The 22,919-nt window shown below is 40.3% G+C and overlaps 1 protein-coding gene across 12 annotated transcripts in view; it reads left to right on the top strand.

Annotated features, from left to right (window-relative positions):
- The window catches only part of TENM3 (teneurin transmembrane protein 3), a 2,266,571-nt gene that overhangs the window by 228,620 nt on the left and 2,015,032 nt on the right, over positions 1 to 22,919 (top strand). For all 12 annotated transcript variants that reach the window (XM_030563289.1, XM_030563287.1, XM_030563282.1 and 9 more), the window contains exon 2: positions 22,536 to 22,714. The gene's annotated coding sequence lies outside the window, so the exon portion shown is untranslated. The remainder of the gene's footprint in view (positions 1 to 22,535; positions 22,715 to 22,919) is intronic.

Here is a 22,919-nt window from a genome sequence, read left to right as displayed (position 1 = left end):
TGATCTGAGATGGACTAATTTTCAGGTTTAAAATATAGTTTAGAGAAATGCAAGATTGCCTTTAGCCCAGGAGAGTGAGCGATCAGAGATGGTTCTCAACAGCATAAAGGTAATACATAGGATCAAATCCTGCTTGCCTTATTCATGTGAATATTCCTGTTGAAGGAAATAGGTCTTATATCTAGGCAAGGGCTGAAACCAGGACTCCAGCATTTGTCCCTATAAAAATGATAAGGGATCCCCAGGGGTGTTGGAGCACACTGCACCAAAGCCCTAGGGATGCACTTCACCACTTCATAGCTGGCAGAAGCCAAGCTAGGATGTGAGTGTGTGTGTTTCCTCTGAAACCTACATTTTATGTCAAACTTCAAGACAGACAAAAAGAAAAAAAATCTTCACTGAACTTCCCATTTTAAAAATTAACAATTGCCAAGTTTCATTTTAACAATTTGACAGCCCTGGAGACTGATGTATTAATTATCCTCAGAACAGATGTACAAGGCCATTCTCTGCCAATATGATTCAACGTGAAGTTGCAGAACCCAGTTCTCAGATTTGAGGGCAGTTCAGGAGCTAATTATTGCAGTTAATGTACTTGTGTGCTTCTTATGGTCACCTGAGTCCCATCAGCAGCATCATTACAATTAGGAAACAGGGTGGGCAGTAGAGCTTTCCCACACTGAAACACATTCGTAAGGTTAGAGTGTCAATGATACTGGGGGGGCACAAGGAACTCTGGGATAGGGTTACTTTGACTCGGGTTTGTGCATTGAAGTTTGGACATCAGAGCCATAGGTTCAAGCACAGGTCAGAAAATCCTTAACCTAGGGTTAAAATGGAGTGTAGATGCTCAAACCCAAGGCTCCCTCACACGGGTCAGCTGAATTAAGTCCCACTAGCCATAGGCTTACATTTCTGTGTAGACACACGCAGAATGTCAGGTAGAACAGACTGTTTAGCACAAGTACTTAACCTTGAATGGTCCCTAGAAATATATGTTAAGTGACCTATTAACACCTCTCCAGTCATGGGAGGTGGGAGATGAGATGAAAAAAAAAACAACTTGTGGGAGATGGCTAAATGGGTTATAGATTGTTGTAATTGTTGGGACACTAAGTACATTTCCCAGACTGGAAGATGAGCTCTGTATAACCTAGAAAACTTGGCTCTCTCACATACAGAAATCGGTCCAATAAAAGATATTACCTCACCCATTTTGTCTCTCTAATATCCTGCAAATAAAGGGGCTACATCAGCAGTGCTTACAACAGAAAACATTCTCAGTGATTACACAGTTGGATGTAATTTTTGAGTGAGACAGTATGTTCTTTTATTAAGGAATGAACAGTGTGTATTTAAAACTTAAAAGTATTTTATTTAAACATTGCATACCACAGCACCCAGGGTGTGGTTTTTTGGCTGCAGTACCCTGATCCTGCATTCTAGAGCTCTGCATTCCAAAGTGGAGGCACACCATATATCCTTACATAATAATACCATCCATTCCACACAGGACATTAGGGAACAGTACTGGGGATCAAAGACATGGTAGGATACATATATACTCTGTATGAGCTGCTGTTGATATTTCTACAGACTGCCCTCTGCCATTGTCACTGTAACTGCTGCCCTCAAGACTAAGCACAAAGAAATATGCACATGTTCCAGGTTAAACACTGGAATTGCTAATTAATGCAGTAGAACAGGTTTGTTCTATTTGCTGGGCATTTTAAATCAAAGTCAAGTGATTGACCTTAATGAGATATGATATTTGCAGTGCTGGTACCTCTACTCCTGACCTACAAGAAAATCTCCTATCTCTGCAGAAGGCACATCATGTCTTTGACATATAAAGATATTAAATATCTAGCAATAATGCTTTATCCCAATTGTCCTCAAACTATAAACCATAGAAAAGAACATTTTGGGAGCCAACCAATGGAAGATTGTTTGGAAAGAGAGGTGGTCTGTGAAAGAATCTCTTCCTCAGTTTTATGATAGAGTCTGCAAAATGAAAAGGTTGCAGAACTGCTAGTTTTATTGTACTATGACCATCATAGGATTCCTCATCAATCTACATCAGGGATACTGCCAGCGATACTAAATGAAAATAGTCGGTTTTCAGTAGGGTGACCAGAAAGCAAGTGTGAAAAATTGGGATGAGGATGGGGGGTAATAGGACCCTATATAAGAAAAAGACCCCAAAATTGGGACTGTCCCTATAAAATCAGGACATCTGGTCACCCTAGTTTTCAGAAGTGTACGCGTTAACAGGTAATGATTATTCTGATTAGTTCTCATGTGGCTTGATGTACAGCATATATGGTTGTCCTACCATTTTAGGATTTGCGTGCAATAAAGAAGCCATAAGCTGTAGGCACCAGCAATACCAAGTGAAATAAAGGGAGTTGTCTCTGGCCAAGCCAGCAGAAGTGATGAGCTTTTCACAACTAGATACTAGACGTTGTTCTTAGTGTTATGCATACCCATGGTATTATTGGGTACCAAATAGAAGTTGAAGAATAAAACCAAGGGGACAGGAAAAATATAGTCTTTTTCTAACCAAAATAATCTCAATATTGGAATATAATTCAGGAGATATTATCCATATTAACTGAAGAAACAATAAGATGGGCTAAATATTGTGAGAAGTGAAAGAGTGACCAGCCCCATTCATTAATTGAACTGTATATTTCAAGTGCCAGATCCTGAATTTGTGCTCACTGGTTCCCTTATCTTCAGTGTATCTACACTGATTTACACCCACTGAGGATCTTGGTCTATATTCAAGGCCAGAGTTTCAAAACTGCATGCCTCATGCACAGTTTTGTGCATTCCTGACGTGCATGTGCACAAACTCAAGTGTGTGCACTCATGCTGCATGTGAAAATTAGGGGCTGGGTCCAAGTCTGTGCTTGTTAGTCAGGTGTGTGCAAAAGTGTTAATTTTTAACAATCTAGCCCTGTGAAATTTGGTCATTTGTCATTAAGATAATTTACAACTTCTTAGAAATTGGAAGCCTACACAATTGGGGACTATATTTTCCGCAAGATCACGTGTAGAATATGCCTTATTAAACATCTAGTGATTTGAGTATGTAAAGCAATATAGTATACATTACTTATCATCAACAGGTGTACTACTAAATCTGAATCTTTCAATAAACTGAAAGGTGACAATGTCTTCCATTCATATGTCTTACTCATAGAAACAAATAACAATCTGTGGAAACTTTAAAAAAATGGAGGAAACTTTAGCTTGATTTATCCTGCTTCTTTCAAAATAGCTTCCAGAAGGGTTTGAGAAATCTTAGGAGCCTGAATCCACACAGGGTTTGTGAGCAATGAAAGCAAAATAGAAGAAATAGAGACACTGCTAATGTACAGTGTAAAATTTCTTTTCTCTTCCCTGATCATTTCTAATCTAAAAATTGGTTGCTTTTCTGTTACAGATCGTCAAGTAGTATAGATTACCTTCTCTCTGATTTGAATAATAACTGTATTGAAACCTCACATAAAAGGTGTTTCAATGCTTATTTGTGCATGTTTTCCTTATCTGGAACTTAGTTGAATGTGCAGTAATTTTTTTTCATAACTCTGAAGCATAGCTTATTTTATTTAATTATGCTGAAGAATAGCGTAGTTGATTTAATTATGCAGATCTAGATTAGTTTTTCCTGGTAGGTTATGTCATATAGATGTTTACAACAACCTACCAAAAAGAAGGTATTTTCATTTCATAATTTATATTCATTCATATTTTGGCTTGTAGGGATCACTAAGCCTTTTGTTTTGATGAGATTATTTACAGGGATTCTAAGAGTACTTTTTGGTTGTATGCTGAGGATGCATGTCTATAGTATCTGTATTATCATTTGCATAATTTCACATGAATGCTTGTGTTTCTTATTTCCTTTCAACATTATGCACATGCCCACCAGCAGAAACTTAGGCATCTATAGGGTCTACAATTGAGCAGGGTATTTGAGGGTTTCAGTGGCATGTTGGACTTAGGTGCTTATGTTCCTTTGTGGATCTAGCCCTAGTTCGCCATAAAGTGGTTTCACTTCTTTCTGGATAAAAGGTGATACATAAAAATAATAATAATTATTATTATAATAAAATAAAATGTAACCAGATAAATAAATATGAATATGTATATAAACCAAAGCAGTTTCAACAAAGAAGTCAAAAAATTAGTTTACTAAACTGTATTAATCCTTCTAGTTTAGATTGTCAAGAGAGGTCACATCTGTAAAAGTCCTGACTGACTTTTCCATGTACATTATCTGTTATTTCTGTGCATTAGAAATGCCATTAGTGTCTGAGTTTTTTAAATCTATGAAGGGTTTTCAGATACTATCAAATTATTCTGTATTGTCTTGTAGGCTGTACATCATTTTCTTCTGTTGCTAGTGCATTTAATAAAGAGTTCCTTTCTTCCTTTGTTTGAAAATAATTTATCTTTTGTATGTCTTAGTATAGTTCATTTTACTCATGTCAGACTAATTATTTTCTAAAATTTGTTCTTAGAGGCCTTGTCTCTCATCACAAATATAATTCAACATTTGAAAAAAAATTGAGGAAAGCATTTTAGCTTCCTGGGATTAGTTCCTTATATGGTCCAGTTTGCTTTAATGGCCAATGATAGAAAAAAGAATATTACCAAAAGTGATCATGATGACTTTTGAATCAGTATTAGCTCATGGAGAATGAAAGGGTTAACAATACAAAACAAAGTATGCTTTTTACCCAGAAAGCAAGTTGTATATAGTTTTAATCCAAAAAAGATCGTATCTCCAGTTGGCTAGGCAATTAAACGTACAGCATTGCATACAATATTTAAAAGCAAAACAATAGTTTTTAATAAACATCTCTATGTTCAAGTCCTGTCACAAGTAGCTAGTGGCAGAGAAATATGTAGGGCTGCTACCCTATTTCTCCAACTCAAGAAGGATTAAACACCACTCCCAAATCTCTTCCAGGCTTTGGTTCATTAATTCAAACAATTTCCCTGACCAACATAGGCTGCAGAGGTCCAGAAGCCTTTCAAGCTATGTACACACTATGGCTTAGTGTGAATAAGCCACCCCCCTGAGCGACATAAGTTACACCAACCTAAGCACCCATGTGCCAGCGACATAAGTTACACCAACCTAAGCACCCATGTGGACAGCACTACATAGATGCTCTCCTACCAACATAGTTACCGCTGCTTATGGGGACTGGAGTAATTAAGCCAATGGGAGAGCTCTCTCTCGTCAGCTTAGAGCATCTGCACTATCTGCACTACAGTGGTGTAGCTGCACCACTGTAAGCTCTGTAATGTAGCCACAGCCTTATCCCCTCATGGAGGGGCATTTTACATTCTGATTTTTATCACCTAAGGCAAATGTCAAGTAATTCAAGTGGCTAAACAATTAATTTAGGTTTTTTGATCCATGGAGCTTTCTCTGTGCCAAAGGAAATTTTGTCTTCTCACTCCTAAAACAGATGTACTTTATGAATGATTGTGTTGCACTTTCTGAGCTCACTCTTTAGAATGCACATTTGGCTAATCAGCATAACTGTTAATTTGTTATACGTAATGACCAGGCATATATTTTTATAAAGGCTGAACTATCCAAACTATAAAAGTCACATTTTCCCGTACATGTTCCATATTTCAGAGTTAAAATCAAAACAGCATTTGATTATTTCAGATTTTAAAAAAGTTGTCTCCTCAAAATATAAATGGGGCATGATTCTTGATGAGACAGCTGTGTGATCTCTATTTTAATTGCTGTGCTCAAGCTGATAAAAAAAACCACAACAAAAAACCTGCGGTTAGCTGCCAAGTTAGTCAAAAGTCAGGAAAAGCTACACAAAAACAAGGAAACAAACTTTTAATTAAACTTTGAAAACCTTTGGCAGTCAGAGTGAAATTCTTTATCTGGCATTGGCAGGGTTCCTTCCCCCACTCTGAGCTTTAGGGTACAGATGTGGGGACACACATGAAAGATCCTCTAAGCTTATTTACCAGGTTAGGTTAACAGTAAGCTGCCACCACCAAGCATGTTTCAAATCTCAGAGGAGAGCCACTTGGAACTCTGCCTTCCTCCAACTTTTTCCCAACTCCCTAACCCCCACCTTTTGAGGGGGCAGATTTGAAACTAATTTCTACCCCCCCCCAGTCCTTACATGCCTTTTCCTTGGTAAGCTTGAGAATATACCCTCACCAATTAGTTCTGGTGAACACAGATCCAGAACCCTTGGATCTTAAAACAATGAAAAATCAAACAGGTTCTTAAAAGAATAATTTTATTAAAAGAAAAGGTAAAATTTATTTCTGTAAAATTCAGATAATAAGATTTAAAGAGCCCAGAGGAACACCCTATAGCCTTAGGTTTAAAGTTACAGCAAACAGAGGTAAACCCTTTAGCAAAAGGGAACACTTACAAATGAGAAAACAAAAGATAAAACTAACACGCCTCACCTGGCTGTTACTTACCAGTTTGAAATATGAGAGACTTGTGCCGAAAGATTTGGAGAAGATGGATTGATGTCCGGTCTCTCTTAGTCCCAAGAGTGAAAACCACAAAAAAAAAAAAAAAAAAAAAAAAAAAAAAAAAAAAAAAAAGCCTTCCCCTCCTCCCCCCAAGATTTGAAAGTATCTTGTCCCCTGATTGGTCCTTTGGGTCAGGTGTCAGCCAGGTTACCTGAGCTTCTTAACACTTTACAGGAAAAAGGATTTTGTTGCCTCTGGCCAGGAGGGATTTTATAGAATTGTATACAGGAGGGTTGTTACCCTTCCCTTTATAGTTATGACACCCCCCCCCAAAATCACAGATAGTGTTGGACAGCCAGTTCCACACTGGCTGTGGTTTCTTCCTGGAGCTTTTGGAGAAAACAGAGTTAATAACATATGCACCTTTAGACATACTACTGATTATATAAAAACTAACAATATGTTTCACATTTCAAGAACAATTTTTAACCAGTTGATTCTGGGAAACTTTCACAGGAGAGTGCATCAGCCACTTTGTTAGAAGCTCCTGAAATGTGTTGTATTTTAAAATCAAAATCTTGGAGAGCTACACTCCACCAAAGTAGTTTTTCATTATTTCCCTTGGCGGGATGAAGCCACTTTAGCACAGCATGGTTGGTTTGTAGTTGGAAACACCATCCCCAAACATATGGGTGTAGCTTTTCCAGCACGTACACAATGGCCTAGCATTCCTTTTTGCTGATTGACCAGTGGCTTTCCCTTTCAGACACTTTCTTGCTGAGAAACATGAGAGGATGGAATCTTGGTCTGGTCCTTCCTGCATTACAACTGCTCCCACACCACACTTGGACGCATCTGTGGTTACTAGGAACGGTTTGTCAAAATTTGGGGCCTTTAGTACAGGGTTAGACATGAGTGTTGCTTTAAGCTGATTAAAGGCCTTCTGACACTTTTCAATCCACTGAACTGCATCTGGCTGTTTCTTTTTGGTTAGGTCTCTCAGTGGGGCAACAATTTGGCTGTAGTGCGGTACAGATCACCTATAATATCCGGCCAAGCCTAAAAAGGATTGGACCTTTTTTTTTTTTTTTACTTTGTGACAGGCCACTCTTGGATAGCATCCTCTTTGGCCTGTACGGGGGTTGATAGTTCCTAGTGTTCAAGGTAAGTCACTCTGTTTAGGCCTATTTCACACTTTTTAGCCTTAACAGTCAGTTCTGCCTCCCTTATGTGCTCGAAGACTTTTTGCAGATGTTTTAGGTGTTCTGCCCATGAATCAGAAAAGATGGTCACATCGTCAAGGTATGTGACAGCAAATTCTCCCAATCCCGCTAGGAGGCCATCTACAAGTTTTTGGAAGGTGGCGGGTGCATTTCGCAGCCTGAAAGGGAGCTCATTAAATTTATACAGTCCGACATGGGTGATGAAGGCTGAACTTTTCTTGGCGAATTTATCTAGTGGTACCTGCCAGTACCCCTTGGTTAAGTCTAAGGTAGAAATGAACTGGGCACGCCCCAGTTTCTTCAATAGTTCATCTGTGTGTGGCATTGGATAGTTGTCTGGGTGAGTTACAGCATTTAGCTTACGGTAGTCCATGCAAAAACGTCTCTCTCCATTTCGTTTGTGAACTAGAACCACTGGAGATGCCCATGCACTGTTAGAAGGGCGGATTACACCCATCTGTAATATATCCTTGATTTTTCATTCTATAGCAGTTTGAGCATGAGGATACACCTGGTAAGGTTAGATTCTAATTGGGTTAGTATTACCTGTGTTAATGGAGCGATATGCCTGTTCGGTCTGTCCTGGAGTGGCTGAGAACATCGGCACGAAGTTAGTGCACAGTTTCTTGATCTGCTGTTGCTGCATAAGTCCAAGGGGCCTTGGAGAGGTTCACCTCTTCCACACCACCATCACTTTTTCCTTTGTAGTAGACACCTTCAGGCCACTCAGCATCATCTCCTTCCTGAGCTGTAAACTGACAAACCTTTAATTCTCTGGAATAAAAGGGCTTTAGAGAATTAACATGGTACGCTTTAGGTTTGAGTCGGGAGATGCTATGAGATAGTTAACAGCTCCCAGGCGCTCTTGGACCATGAATGGCCCTTCCCATGATGCTTTCTTCTTGTGGACCTGGAGTGCCTTCAAGACCATAACCTGGTCCCCTACTTTGAAGGAAAGCTCTCTGGCATGTTTATCATACCAGGCTTTTTGCTCTTCCTGAGTCTCTTTTAGGTTTTTTTCTAGCACGGGTGAAAGAGTCTCGGAGGGCGTTTTCTAGGTTGCTTACAAAGTCCAGAATGTTAATTTCTGGAGAAGGCATAGAACCCTCCCATTGCTGCTTCACCAACTGTAATGGCCCCTTAACCTTATGGCCATACACAAGTTTAAATGATGGAAACCCTAAACTGGGATGTGATACAGCTCTGTAGGCAAAGAGCAACTGCTGCAACACTAGGTCCCAATCATTGAAGTGTTCATTTATGAATTTATGTATCATGGCCCCCAAAGTTCCATTAAACTTTTCTACCAGGCCATTTGTTTGATGGTGGTAAGGGGTGGCCACCAAGTGGTTCACCCCATGAGCTTCCCACAGGCTTTTCATGGTCCCTTCCAGGAAATTAGTTCCCGAATCTGTAAGGATGTTGGTGGGCCAATCTACCCTGGCAAAAATGTCTGCTAAGGCCCGCACACAGCTTTAGCGCTGGTGTTGCTTAGAGATACTGCTTCTGGCCATCGGGTAGCAAAATCCAAGAAAGTCAGTGTGTACTGCTTTCCTCTGGGTGTCTTCTTTGGGAAAGGACCCAGAATATCCACTGCTACTTGCTGAAATGGGACCTCAATTATGGGGAGTGGCTGGAGAGGGGCTTTGACCTGGTCTTGGGGTTTTCCTTGGGATGTAGGTGGGGCCTTGGTTGCTCCCAGTGATAGGCTTTTGTTTCGGGTTGCCCCTTCTGATATTTACTCCAACTGCTACTAGTTTTTTTTCCTTTCTTGCCACCTCCACCCATTTGGCTCCAATCTCCCCTGCCTCAATTACAGTTTTGGGCTTCCCATCTAGGATGTACCTTCCTATTTCCTCAGGAACACCCTCTAAGAACTGCTCCATTTGCATTAGGAAGGGCATCCCTTCTGGGGATTTAACATTTGCTCCTGATATCCAGGCATCTCAATTTTTTACAATGTAGTAGGCATGTCGGGTAAATAACATGTCTGGTTTCCGCCTTAGGGCTCTGAACCGCCAACGGGCATAGACTCATAGACTCATAGACTCTAGGACTGGAAGGGACCTCGAGAGGTCATCGAGTCCAGTCCCCTGCCCTCATGGCAGGACCAAATACTGTCTAGATCATCTCTGATAGACATTTATCTAACCTACTCTTAAATATCTCCAGAGATGGAGATTCCACAACTTCCCTAGGCAATCTATTCCAGTGTTTAACTACCCTGACAGTTAGGAACTTTTTCCTAATGTCCAACCTAAATCTCCCTTGCTGCAGTTTAAGCCCATTGCTTCTTGTTCTATCATTGGAGGCTAAGGTGAACAAGTTTTCTCCCTCCTCCTGATGACACCCTTTTAGATACCTGAAAACTGCTATCATGTCCCCTCTCAGTCTTCTCTTTTCCAAACTAAACAAACCCAATTCCTTCAGCCTTCCTTCATAGGTCATGTTCTCAAGACCTTTAATCATTCTTGTTGCTCTTCTCTGGACCCTCTCCAATTTCTCCACATCTTTCTTGAAATGCGGTGCCCAGAACTGGACACAATACTCCAGTTGAGGCCTAACCAGCGCAGAGTAAAGCGGAAGAATGACTTCTCGTGTCTTGTTTACAACACACCTGTTAATGCATCCCAGAATCACGTTTGCTTTTTTTGCAACAGTATCACACTGTTGACTCATATTAAGCTTGTGGTCCACTATGACCCCTAGATCTCTTTCTGCCATACTCCTTCCTAGACAGTCTCTTCCCATTCTGTATGTGTGAAACTGATTGTTCCTTCCTAAGTGGAGCACTTTGCATTTATCTTTATTGAACTTCATTCTGTTTACCTCAGACCATTTCTCCAACTTGTCCAGATCATTTTGAATTTTGACCCTGTCCTCCAAAGCAGTTGCAATCCCTCCCAGTTTGGTATCGTCCGCAAACTTAATAAGCGTACTTTCTATGCCAACATCTAAATCGTTGATGAAGATATTGAAGAGAACCGGTCCCAAAACAGACCCCTGTGGAACCCCACTTGTTATACCTTTCCAGCAGGATTGGGAGCCATTAACAACTACTCTCTGAGTACGGTTATCCAGCCAGTTATGCACCCACCTTATAGTAGCCTCATCTAAATTGTACTTTCCTAGCTTATCTATAAGAATATCATGCGAGACCGTATCAAATGCCTTACTAAAGTCTAGGTATATCACATCCACCGCTTCTCCCTTATCCACAAGGCTCGTTATCCTATCAAAGAATGCTATCAGATTAGTTTGACACGATTTGTTCTTTACAAATCCATGCTGGCTATTCCCTATCACCTTACCACCTTCCAAGTGTTTGCAGATGATTTCTTTGATTACCTGCTCCATTATCTTCCCTGGCACAGAAGTTAAACTAACTGGTCTGTAGTTTCCTGGGTTGTTTTTATTTCCCTTTTTATAGATGGGCACTATATTTGCCCCCTTCCAGTCTTCTGGAATCTCCCCCGTCTCCCATGATTTCCCAAAGATAATAGCTAGAGGCTCAGATACCTCTTCCATTAACTCCTTGAGTATTCTAGGATGCATTTCATCAGGCCCTGGTGACTTGCAGGCATCTAACTTTTCTAAGTGATTTTTTACTTGCTCTTTCCTTATTTTCTCTTCTAAACCTACCCTCTTCCCGTAAGCATTCACTATACTAGACATTCCTTCAGACTTCTCAGTGAAGACCGAAACAAAGAAGTCATTAAGCATCTCTGCCATTTCCAAGTCTCCCGTTACTGTTACCCCCTCCTCATTGAGCAGTGGGCCTACCCTGTCCTTAGTCTTCCTCTTGCTTCTAATGTATTGATAAAAAGTCTTCTTGTTTCCCTTTATTCCCATAGCTAGTTTGAATTCATTTTGTGCCTTTGCTTGTCTAATCTTGCCTCTGCATTCCTGTGTTATTTGCCTATATTCATCCTTCATGATCTGACCTAGTTTCCATTTTTTATATGACGCCTTTTTATTTTGTAGGTCACGCAAGATCTCAAGGGTAAGCCAAGGTGGTCTTTTGCCACATTTTCTATCTTTCCTAACCATCGGAATAACTTGCTTTTGGGCCCTTAATAGCGTCCCTTTGAAAAACTGCCAACTTTCCTCAGCTGTTTTTCCCCTCAGTCTTAATTCCCATGGGAACTTGCCTATCAGCTCTCTGAGCTTACCAAAATCCGCCTTCCTGAAATCCATTGTCTCTATTCTGCTGTACTCCCTTCCAACCTTTCCTTAGAATTGCAAATTCTATGATTTCATGATCACTTTCACCCAAGCTTCCTTCTACTTCCAAATTCTCAACAAGTTCCTCCCTATTGGTTAAAATCAAGTCTAGAACAGCTTCCCCCCAGTAGCTTTTTCAACTTTCTGAAATAAAAAGTTGTCTGCAATGCAGTCCAGGAACTTATTGGATAGTCTGTGCCCCGCGGTGTTATTTTCCCAACATATATCTGGATAGTTGAAGTCCCCCATCACCACCAAATCTTGGGCTTTGGATGATTTTGTTAGTTGTTTGAAAAAAGCCTCATCCACCTCTTCCGCCTGATTAGGTGGCCTGTAGTAGACTCCCAGCACGACATCACCTCTGTTTTTAACCCCTTTTAGCCTAACCCAGAGACTCTCCACCCTTCCGTCTCCTATGTCCATCTCCACCTCAGTCCAAGTGTGTACATTTTTAATATATAAGGCAACACCTCCTCCCTTTTTCCCCTGTCTATCCTTCCTGAGCAAACTATACTCATCCACACCAACATTCCAGTCGTGTGTATTATCCCACCAAGTTTCAGTAATGCCAGTAATGTCATAGTTGTATTTATTTATTAGCACTTCCAGTTCTTCCTGCTTATTACCCATACTTCTTGCATTTGTATAAAGGCATCTAAGATACTGGTTTGATCTTGCCTCCCAGCTTTGCCCTGACCCTCCTTCCTCTCTGCCATTATAGCCCGTGCTCCCTCCTGTTTCCAACCCATCTCCCAGGTCTTGTTCCCCACTTACCTGTGGGCTTTGCTCACCTGTCCCCGTCGAACCTAGTTTAAAGCCCTCCTTACTAGGTTAGCCAGTCTGTGCGCAAATAAGGCCTTTCCCCACTTCGAAAGGTGAACTCCATCTGTTCCTAGCAGTCCTTCCTCAAATAGCATCCCATGGTCGAGGAAGCCAAAGCCCTCCTGGCGACACCATCTTCGCAGCCAGGCATTCACCTCCACGATGCATCTGTTTCTGCCCGGACCCCTACCTTCAACAGGAAGAATCGAAGAGAATACCACCTGCGCTCCAAACTCCTTAACCCGTACTCCCAGAGCCCTGTAGTCACTCTTGATCTGCTCAGCGTCACACCTCGCAGTATCATTTGTGCCCACATGGATGAGTAGCATGGGATAGTAGTCAGAAGGCCGGATAATCCTCGACAAAGCCTCTGTAACATCTCGGATACGGGCCCCTGGCAGGCAGCATACCTCCCGGGATGAACGGTCAGGGCGACAGATGGGTGTCTCCGTCCCCCTCAGCAGAGAGTCTCCAACCACCACTACCCTACGTTTCTTATCAGTGGTGGCAGCAGACCTCCCAGCCTTAGGGGTACGAGGCTTCACCCCCTTAACTGCTGGGGGTGATTTCTTCTCTCCTGTATCAAGAAGAGCATAATGGTTATCTTTTACCATAACAGGAGGGTTCGCAGCAGCGGTGGAGCACTGCCTGCTGCTAGAAGTAACCAGCTGGCTGTGTCCACCCTGAGCCTCCTCCTCCACTGGTGTGTCAGATACACCCTGAGGCATCTCCTCCTCCACTGGAGTGTCAGTAGTCCTGTCAACTGGGACAGCACCGTCAGCTGTCTCCACATGGATACTGTCCAGGAATTGCTCATGGACATGGATGTTCCTCAGCCTGGCCACCTCCTCCTGTAGCTCTCCCACCTGCTGCCTGAGAGATTCCACCAGCAGGCACCTTTCACATTGGATGCCACCCCCAGCCTGGATATCAGTAAGTGGAAATTGCAAATTACAGTCTTTGCAAGCCCACACCAGAATCTGGGTAAAAGCATCCATGCTTTGGTGCTCTGTCTGGCTACAGGCGCAGGTGGAGGAGACAGAAGCAGTGCTGGCACAGGTGTTGCGGGTCCTCCTCACCATTGTAAGCCTCCCTCTGTCAAACTCTCACAAATTCCCGTCTACAGCTCCCTGTCTGCTCCTCTCTGCTGTAAACAGAAAGGTTTTCGATGTGGCTCAGGTTATGGGTTCAGGGGACCAATGGGTCACAGATGAGACCGACAAGGGACGCCCCCTCCCTTCCTACTCCCCTTCCAAACTCCCTTGCAAAACTCCCTGTTAGCAGCTCCTGGTCGCTAAGCTCCCTGGTCGCTTGTGTGCAGCTTAATAAAGCCCTGGCCTGAGTGAATGCCCCGCCCACTGGTTAAGGTTCAGCCAATTACCAGAGGCTTCTAGCTTTCAAACCTTCCTAGTAGCTCCACCTCCAACTGCCAGCTACAGCACACGGTCCTTCAAACAAACAAACCAAACAGACTGACAAACACAAGCTCAGCACACAGCAAGTAACCCCCAAACACACACACAAACCCAAACACTGCAGACAGTCACTTACCCCACAGATGCTGTATGTGCTCCTCCTTCACCTGGAGAACTCCCTTGCAAAACTCCCTGTTAGCAGCTCCTGTTCGCTTGGGTGTTAGCCCCATTCTGATTCTGGCCTTGTTTTTAAAAAAGTTTATAACTGTTCATGTGTTCCTTACACATTTCAGCCGCCACCTCTGCTAAGGGTCCACTGAGCAGCGGCCTCAGTTTTACCATGTATTGGTCTGTAGAGATGCTGTACCCAAGGCAGGCCCTTTCAAAATTTTCTAAGGAGGCCTTGGTATCATTGTCTGCCTTGTAGGTGGGGAAGTTTCTGGGATGGGAAGCGGTACCTGGAGAGGGGTTGCTAGGATTGTCTGGTATATTTTGCCTAGCCCTTGCCCTCTCTAACTCCAGTTCATGCTTCCTGTCTTTTTCTTTCTCCATCTCTTGTTTTGTTCTCCTCCATAGCTCTCTTGTGGGCAGCCTTGTTGGCTTCTTTTTTGAGTTGTTTTAATTTGAGCAGTCTCTTATGATTCTTTTCATTTTTTTATGCTTTCAGTTTGGCCAGTTCTAGTTTATTAGCGGCGTCACTGGTACTCATTTTACTGCTTTCTTGTCCTTTTTGGACAGTCTCTGCTTAAAAGAATAAATGGACACAAATCAGATGTCAAGAATTATAACATTCAAAAACCAGTCGGAGAACACTTCAACCTCCCTGGCCACTCAATTACAGACCTAAAAGTTGCAATATTACAATAAAAATCTTCAAAAAGAGACTCCAATGAGATACTGCTGAATTGGAATTAATTTGCAAATTGGACACCATTAAATTAGGTTTGAATAAAGACTGTGAGCGGATGGGCCATTACACAAAGTAAAACTATTTCCCCATGCTTATCTCCCCCCCCCACACACACATACAGTTCCTTATATCTCCTTGTCAAGTGCTGGAAATGGGCCATTTTCATTACCACTACAAACAGTTATTTTTCTCTCCTGCTAATAACAGCTCTCCTTAACTGATCACTCTCTTTATAATGTGTATGATAACACTCATTGTTTCATGTTCCTAGTGTGTATATATATATCTTCCTTCTGTATTTTCCACTACATGCATCCGATGAAGTGCGCTATAGCCCAAGAAAGCTTATGTTACAATAAATTTGTTAGTCTGTAAGGTGCCACAAGTACTCCTATTCTTTTTGCAGATACAGACTAACACAGCTATTACTCTGAAACCTGTTGTTATGACAGGCATCCTCTTAAAATGTGAAAGGGACAGAGAATATGACAAAATTAAAACATGAAAATGATACCAAAGAAGCCATTAGTGATGTAAAAAAAGAGAGCGAGAGAAGCTTTGTATATTGATGGGCTAGCAACGCACTTTGATATACAGAACATTTTAGTATTTCACCTGTTTCCTCAATTAAGTATCTTTATTTAAAAAAAATAGGACTAAAAGGCAAATATTTAGACTTCTTTTTGGAAATCCCAGTTTTATCCAACAATAATGGGAAAAGATATTCATAATTACACTTCCAATGCAGTTTCATTAATTATGGTCCTGAACCTTTAATGTGATCTATGCAAACAGACTGCTGAGTCGACATGAATGACAATGTAGGATCAGGGCTTAAATCTCTAAAATACATACACATAGTAGGAACCTTACTCACTAGCTTCAAAGAGGTGTTATCCTATCTAGGCAGGACTCATTTTTCTACCTCTTTGTTCAAACTCCTTTGTTTTATATACAGTGGTGGTAGACAATATTGTAATCAAAATGCTAATATAATGTATAACTCTCAAAGGTGGGGGTCAAAGATCCTGAACCAAAGCCTGCTTGACTCAATGGAAGGACTTCCATTAACTCCAGTAGCTTTAAATTAGTCAGTCACTAAATATCTATTAATAATATTGCTAAAAGCAAGTTTTAAAAGGTCCAGGTGTCCAAAATACCAAGCAACTGAGTTGATGTTAAAAAAGCTGATGTAGAAAAAAAAACAAAACACAAACACATTTAAAGGCTGTAAAAAAGTATTGAACCTCATTCAGAAAGATGTAACAGATTACAGAACCCCCATATGTCTCTTGTAGCAATATCCCTTGTTGTCAATATGGCTTTTAACTGCACTCAATGGTAAAGGATCTTGGTAATGAGACACAGTGACTGTCACCACTAGAGATACATCTACACTACACACCAGTGGTGGCAGCATATAGGATGTATAGCTACACATCATAGTGAAAAGCTTGCCACAGCCACTTTGTGGTGTATAGCTACACATGCTAGTGAAAGGCTCTGGTAGGAACAGCAGGGAAACACTTCAGCAGCTCCCCCATGACAGAATCTTTCACTGTGGTGAGGAAAGGCTCCAGCAGTGTAGACTGGGAGGTATAGCTCGGGCGAGTATAGAGTTGTTTAGGGTATGTACTCACATATGTACCCACACCTTTCAGCCATATCTTCATTTACCTAAGACGCTTCTCTAGCTACACTTCTATAAAAACCATGCTAGGGGAATTACCTAACTTCAAAAGCAATCATGCAGTGTAAACCTACCTCTAGGTGTGTCAAATTCACTGTATTCACAGCATCTAAAGATTATGCTTCTTTAAAAAATACAAGAGGAGAAATGTCAGTGTTGAAAATAAAAAGAATGAGGAGGTGTCTGAAAAGATATTAAAAGTAAAAAGAACTATAAAAAATAATTCAGTTACTGTCCTTTTAACAAATGCTTGGAGCTGTCAGTTGAATAAAATTGCAGCAAAGTTGGAGGCATTCCTGAAATCTTGTAAAATGGGATTTTGTGTTTGTGTTGTATGGAGTTTAAGCACAGAATTTGACTCTCTTTTCAACTGAACCGTAAGATTTTGATTAATACTCTACAAACCAAATCCTTGCTCAGTGCATCAGCAGTGAATATGCAGGGAATATCATCAATAACTAACAAGGCCAAAGTTATTGATTTCTCATAGTCCTTCATTAAGCCAATTTGAAACAGAGATTACTGTACAAGATTACTGCTAGTTAGGCAGATTTTGGCTAAGGTAATAATAATTGGTTATGGTAATAATAAAATACCTCTTAATCTTTAAAGTTCTGATTGGGATTAGGGAATTTAAATAAAAAATAAAATAAAAAAAACAAAAAAGAAGAAAAGCAGAGAAGGTTGTGATTTGAATTTAAAATTTTACCAAACAGGGCATACAAGTTCCAATAATTAGTAAGGTTTTTCCAGGATCTTGCTATTAAATTGAAGGAAATATTTATGAGCATTGAAGTTTTTGGAGGCTGCTCTTGGCACAAATATCTGATTAGCTTTTCCGCAATTGGATATTTTAAAGGTAGCATTGATGAACTAAAGGATATTTGTCCATCAAAACCCATTTGTATACAGTTTTGTGTTTATTACTCTTGTTTTTTCAAACTGTAGTTTGGAAAAGAGAAGTATAAGGGTATCTCAAATAGAATTTCAAAATAATGTGGAACTCAAGAGTTATTCATAACTCTGAAATGTTCTTAACTCTTAAAACATTATGGTTCTTTCAAAAGTTTACAACTGAAGATTACCTTAATACAGCTTTGAAACTTAACAATGCAGAATAAAAATGCTGCTTTTAATCATCTTGAAATAAAACAAGAACAGAAACAGTTTACCTTAGCTTGACCAGTCAGTTCGTAAGTCTGGTGTTCGTAAGGGTGAGGTTCTACTTTATGAGAAATAATGGAGAATAACAATGGCTAATAGGTGATGATCCAGAAAAGTACTTAAGCATGACCTTTCTTGAATGGGATTTCAATGAGAATGCTCACCTGCTTAAAATAAACCATGAGCTTAAAAACTATACTCCCTTTTCTCCTATTTACCTTTTTCCTTCAAAGACAAGAAAGAGATGATCAAACTTTAAGCATCACATTAAAACCAGATATTTATGTAACATCCAGTGCTGGTGCCTTCAAATTCTACCTCCTCTGCAATTTATTCTCTTGGATAATATTGAGATCCTGTGTTTTTTATGTTTTTGTTTTAAAGGCCATCAATTTCTGATGGGAAGCTGGAATTTTAAGCTCTAATACTGTATAATTAATGTGAAAAACTCTATGATAAAGGATATAATAAAGGCAAATAAGATTTAGGAAAACATTAGTCATTAATATAAATAAGAACAGAAGCTGCAATTACATTATTGTAGCTTGAATAACATGAAATTCTGACTTTTTTGAAGTCAATGGCAAGATTTTCACCAGTGGATCTCAGTCTTTGTGTTTCAGGGCCTAAACTGAGCAGCAGCAGAAAGAAATTTCCTCTCACACAACAGTGTTGCACAATTAAGTGGTTTATAGGAGATAAATATTATTATCAGACACATATCTAAGATGCCTATCATCACAATATTTAGATGAGATTTATACCTTTCTCTTAACAAAAAAAAAAAAAAAGAAGAAAAAATGTCTTGTACTGGCCTCTGTTGGAGATAGAGTACCAGACTGGATTAATCATTGTTCCATTTTTAGAGAGCTATCTGGGGTCCAATTCTGCAAACCTTTTCTCATATGAGTATCTTATGGCACAACTGGATTGATTTGGAACTATTTATACGTGTAAGAATTTGCAGGGTTTGTAATGTGGTTCTTGGAGGTAGTGTGGTTGGACCAAGTACTGTGGTTCACAATTTGTATTCAGTCTTTATATAGGCAGCCTCCCATTTAAAGGAGCCCTTAACTGTGTGTTGAGTACATGAATTCAATGGGAGTTTGCTTGAGTAAAGACTGATTAAAATTTTGGTAAGCTCTCAGGATGTGGTTGAATGATTTCAATCAGATTACTCATGTGAGTAAAGACTACCCACACAAATGCAAAATGTAGGGTTGGGCACTTAAAAAATGGCAGCAATTCAGAAAAATTTTAGGTAAGACAACACATTGCTAGAAAATCTTTAATATTAGACTGATTTTTTTTAAGGAAAGTCATTTTGTGAAATAAATAAATAAAATCTAATCTTTGTAATCAAATATACATCTAAAAAGAATAATAGAATTGTATTTTCCTTGAATGTCCTTCAGTTATTTCCATGCTACTCTGTTTCTAATGGAATAAAATTATTGCTCTTTCATTGCTGCCTAAAAAGCATTAAGATTACAAACAATACTGCAGCTGACGGAGCTGTTATCTTAATAGGGTACTCATCAAAGTCTTTGCAGATTCACGGTGTAATGTTTCTCTAACTTAAATCAGAGTGTTATTATGTATAATGTTAATTCGATCCACGTTTTGCAAGAAATGGATTGAAAGCATATAAGTGTTACTTTGATTTCTTTTAATTGCTTTGTCAAAGATAAGAACTTGGTGACACCTCATATGTGTACTATATCGACTTTATGTCTCTGATGTTAATTAATGATGAAAATGATTGTTTTTGTTCACTATAACTCAAGTTAGACTAGTGGTTCTTTATATACCATTGACATCTGTAACTATTTCATAGAACATACAGCCAAATTAATGTGTGGTGCAATTCTGTTGATTGCACTGGAATTACACTAGGAATTTATTTGAACCATAAGGACAAATACTGAAATTTGTCAGCCAGAAATTATGAAGAGATAAAATACAGTTTAATTTGAAAAATATGATTGATTTTGTAGAGACAGACTAAAACAATTAGTCAGTGGACTAAACAATTACTGTATATACTCGTTCATAAGCAGAATTTTTTTAGTAAGAAAAGGGAAGCACCAGAGAAGGGAGTCGGCTTATAAACGGATAGAGAGAGAGAGAGGTGGGACCCAGCCACTCACCCCAACAGAAGGAGCAAGGAGAGGCAGGCAGCACAGCCAGCAGAGCCAGAAGGGAAGAGGCGGGGTCAGAGTCTCTCCGCTTCTGGCCACACTGCTCTCCCCTCAGCCTCTGAAGCAGCTGCAGCTCTGGGGCTGGCAGGCTGCATCCATGCTGCTCAGCTCCACCCCCCAGAGCAGGCTGTGGTTGCACCACCCGACTCACCAGTGCATGGTGCAGCCCTGCTGCCCAGTCTGACCCGCCAGAGCAGGCTGCGGCCACACTGCCCAGCCTGCTGGAACAGCTCCAGCCAGGCCAGAGACATCTTCCCCTGGCCATCCCCCGATAAGGTGGGAAGGGTTGGGGAGACTGTGGTGGGTCCTGGGTTAGGGGTGGGGTCTTATGGGGAGTGGTCAAAGGGGTTACTCCCCAGACCCCCAGCTTCTCCCCCCCTCAAAAAAAATTCCCCACCAATTGCTGTCCCAGCCTGTCAGGGTTAGCAGCCAGCGTGCCAGGACACTTTGTTTACTTAGGTTTACCTCCATGCCTACGGGCGCTCGAGGTAAACAAACAATCTTGGCCCACTAGCGGCTTATCCTGATGGCCCAGGAGCCAAAGTTTGATGATCCCTGAATTATAGGGTCGGCTTATGAACGAGTCATAAACATTTTACATTTTTACTTATCCATCTTGGGGGGTCGGCTTATAAACGAACCGGCTTATGATCGAGTATACATGGTAAATATATTATCTATATATCTTTCCCTCAGAGTAGCTCTCTTAAAGATTCATCAAACTTTTGAATAGTGTTGGTTAGGATTTTCTAATTATGGATTTCAGATGTGCCCTCCACTACTAAACGCAGAATAGACTTGGGTGAGATTCATTTATCCTATGGGCGAGATACTTCTGATATAGTCAGTCAATAGAGACAAAGCAAAGAGCGTGGACATAATGTTACTCCCAGTTAATGGCAAAACTTCACTGACTTTACCCAGCCCTTTTCTTTTACTTCTCAAATTAATAAAGTATTCCTCCCTGTAAATACATTGTATTACTTATGTACAATAGCTACATTTCTGTGATATTTTTCTCATAAATGTTAGATGGCAGATGACTAGATTTCTCTATTTCTGCTGTTACTGCTTGCACTTTTTCAGTAGAGGGCAATACCGTTTTATGTTCTAAATTCTGCAAATCAAAATAATGTAATTATTACTTAGGTATGAGTTTAATTAGTCTAAATGTGCGTATGTAGTTTGTAATTGGCCACTTGAGGTCTTAGTGAGCTCTCTAAATGCCTGATATCAGACAACCTGCTTACCATGCATTTGTGCAGTGAACAAACCTGATCGAATATTTGTGTTGAAAGCTACTTGGGACACAGTTTGAAGCTATACTACATATATCTTTATCTACGCATTTCTGTCTAAACATATACCGTTGTACATTTGCTGATTTTAGTTTTACATGATGCATAATTTAGAAAAAAAGCCCTGTTTTTAATTAGTGACAGATATGCAATAGTTGTATCTCATTTAAGAGCAAATCCATTGTGTATATGTGTGTATGCAACCACACCACTTGGGCTGTGATCTTATCAGATTTCATAAGCTAAGCAAGGGTGAGATTGGCAAGTACTTGGACAGAATATTTGCCAAAAAAAGTCATATTTTCCAGAAAGTGCTATTGGTAGGTCATTCAGTAGCACTCTTACTCCTACATCATTAGGAAGCCAATTCCCATGATGGCATAGGTGTGCATTGTATTACTCCAAATTCCATATTTTCATTGTGAGGTAAAACTGTGATCGTGACCCTCTCAGTCATTAACAATTTCATGTCACTATTTTTAAATACAGAGATGTGAACCTCAGTACTCTCAAATGTCACATTCCAATTCAGTAATTACTCTTCATTCTGCCTATATAAATGCCATCTGCCTTTTCAGATGATTACAGTTACTTCATAAGAAGTGAACATTAACTTAGTCTCACAAAGCTTCTGTGAAGTACACCGCTAACTCGATATAACGCCACCCGATATAACACATATTTGGATATAAAGCGGTAAAGCTGTGCTTTCTGTGCACTCCGGTAGATCAAAGTAAATTCAGTATAACACAGTTTCACCTATAATGTGGTAAGATTTTTTGGCTCCCAAGGACAGTGTTATATCAAGGCAGAGGTGTATATAAGGAATGTATACAGATCACTGCACCCCCTGAGTGAAATGTAGCGATTCTAGGGTTGAACACATCAATTGCTTAATAATACCCAACAACAATACACACAGTTTAGGTCAGGTAGTTAAGATTATTATGAATAATAATAGTTATTTGACAGCATGCTGCAAGATTCAAAAATAAACATACACCTTGCCCAGCAGAAGTTGCCATTTAAAAGACAGATACAGAAATGGACAGAATGCTAATCTGAGCTGATTATGTCTCTAAATTGTATTACCTCCATCTAGGTTCCATCCAAGGCTACTGCTGAGCAGCATGTGAACCCAGACAAGGCCATGCATTTTTTTGCTAGAGCCATATTCATGTTAGAAGCCAGCAAAACAGCTGCCCACACTTCAGAAATGCTGCTTTCTCCGTGAAGTAACAGCTCCCTTCCCTACGGATTCCAGATATCTGTGGAACTTGGGTGAGTAAAATTTCAGAATTCTGTGCCCCTCCACTCTGAGCTTCTCCTCTCTGAGGGAACATCAAGGAAATGCAAGATTTTCAAAATGCCCTCTTCCCTAGCAGAGGATAATCTAGTCACAAAAAAATATCTGATGTATTGTGGAATAGGTGAACTGTTGTTTTAATGGTCTGATCTCTTTTATTAAAGATCTAAAAAGTTCTCC

This window comes from Gopherus evgoodei, chromosome 5, assembly GCF_007399415.2.
Source record: "Gopherus evgoodei ecotype Sinaloan lineage chromosome 5, rGopEvg1_v1.p, whole genome shotgun sequence".
NCBI lineage: Eukaryota > Metazoa > Chordata > Testudines > Testudinidae > Gopherus > Gopherus evgoodei.
Note: the sequence above shows the minus strand (reverse complement) of the source record. Positions and strands in the feature narration are given on the sequence as shown.